We start from the raw sequence: 2,149 nt of genomic DNA on the forward strand, positions 1-2,149 counted from the left end.
TGTGTTCTAGAAAGCAGGATTTGTGAGTTAACCCAATCTTTTAACTCAAAATTCACGGAAATCTTGAATTTTCGATTCCAGATACAAAAATCAGAGTAAATGCAGTTCAGTTAATGTGACAGCTTACGGTCTGAAACTAACCTGAAAAACGGCGGGTTTGTTTGAGTCAAACCCGACCACATCTGCAGTATTTAAGAAGCAGAGAATTCAATCAGACGTTTCATCTGTTTCGATAATGTCGTGCCCTTTCATTGAAGGACCAATTGACTTGGCGGCTCAAATTATTTGCTGAGCACTTCGCTGAGAACAAGTTATTAGACCTCGTTGTGATATTTTGTCATTTTCAGAGGAGCTTCTTTGTGGGCGTTATCGTTTTTCATCACGGTCCATAATCTACGTCAACAACCTTCTTAAACCTCACATCTTGAATGTCACTCATCATGGATTTGAGCTCACATCGTTACAAACTCTGCATTGCCCTTCATTTTTTGCCAACGACGGCAGCTTTCTGTATAGCACTGGAGATGCTGAACACATCGGGAAAGCAACAGTGTGCAGATTCATCTGAAACGTGTGCCTTGCACTGAAGCACTTTCTGCACATTTTCGTTGTTTTCCCAGGACATAAAGCAGGAAGGGTTATCAAAGAGGAATTCTACAGAATAACAGGTTGGTTAATCTTACGTAAAAAATCTATATGAAGGGTTTAGGTACTGAGCTGTTTGAACAATGAATAATCATTACCTAACATTTCAGGATTTCCAAATGTAATTCGCTGTGTGGATGGAACACAGATTCCCGTTAAAGCTCCAAGTGTGTATGAAGGAGATTATGTGAATAGGAAATCTTTTCACAGCATCAATGTGCAGGTAATGACAAAGGTTTAAGTGTCTACGTCAAATCTTCATTTCAGATAGTAATGCAACTCATTCTCTATTGTCAAGATAATATGTGATGCCACCCATATCATCACAAATGTGGAAGCCAAATGGCAAGGGTCTGTACATGATTCAGGGGTGTTTCGTGAGTCCACCTTGTACAAGTTTGAAAAGGGCAAGTTGCCTTTCAAATAGTGATTGATGCTTCAATTCTTACTTTCACGGTTTTGTATGTTAAGTGTATAAGCTAAGATACTTTTGTCATGTGATTATAGGACAATATGATGGTATCCTCCTTGGGGACAGAGGCTACCCCTGCCTGCCCTTTCTAATGACCCCCTACCCTGACCCTGAGCCTGGAGTGCAGTGCTGCTACAACCTGGCCCACTGCAGGACAAGAGCCAGGGTGGAGATGACCATTGGCATCCTCAGGGCCCGGTTCCAATGCCCGCGTGTGCTCAGGGTCACTCCAGAGAGGGCGTGTGACATCATTGTGGCAAGTGTGGTGTTACACAACATTGCCACAATAAGGGGAGAAAGATGCTCTGATGCTCTCCTGCAATCTTAGAACAAGATAATGCACCCCCCCGCCACCTTCCTGACAACCGAGATGGCTGGACCATGAGGGACACAATTTGCAACAACCACTTCAACTAGTGCAACATCACCCCAACTGCAGTTTTTTTTATTCATTTATTTTTTTGTGCATGCTCAATGAATACAGTAGTTTGTTAGCAGATTTCTCATTTCCTCTTTATGTCCTGCAAAGAAAAATGAAAGGACATGCTTTAATTTATTAACACCATGCACACCAATGGAAAAATAAGATCATTTTATAAACCCACCTTCAACTTGTGCTCCAGTATTTTAACATCCACTAATCACTGATCTCTGTTTGTTTCCTACCCCTGCTCCAGACTCCTGCCCGGAGCTGTACCTCAAGCGCCACACCCCGACTTCCAGTCCTGCTACCTCGCTGCCCTGCCCATCAAGCCAACTGCATGCCAAGAACTGGACATTATAGGATAGATTTCGTAATTACTATGTCATTAATTACTGCTGTCTATCTAACCCAAATGTCTTAAAGTACATTGTACAACTTTAAGACTCTCTCTAATTCTATCTGCCCAGTGCGGGCCAGAAGCAGATGGGCTCCCCCTCTGAGCTGGGTTCTGCTCAAGGTTTCTTCCTGTTAACTGGGGAGTTTTTCCTTGCCACCGTTGCCTTAGGCTTGCTCTCAGGGGGTCTCAGGCCTGGGAACAATGTAAAGCT

At 43.1% G+C, this 2,149-nt stretch overlaps 1 pseudogene; it reads left to right on the plus strand.

Moving 5' to 3' along the window:
- Positions 1 to 235: 235 nt before the first annotated feature.
- Positions 236 to 1,445, plus strand: LOC118774585 (annotated as a pseudogene).
- The last annotated feature ends 704 nt before the right edge of the window (positions 1,446 to 2,149 follow it).

Source organism: Megalops cyprinoides, chromosome 3 (assembly GCF_013368585.1).
Source record: "Megalops cyprinoides isolate fMegCyp1 chromosome 3, fMegCyp1.pri, whole genome shotgun sequence".
Lineage (NCBI taxonomy): Eukaryota > Metazoa > Chordata > Actinopteri > Elopiformes > Megalopidae > Megalops > Megalops cyprinoides.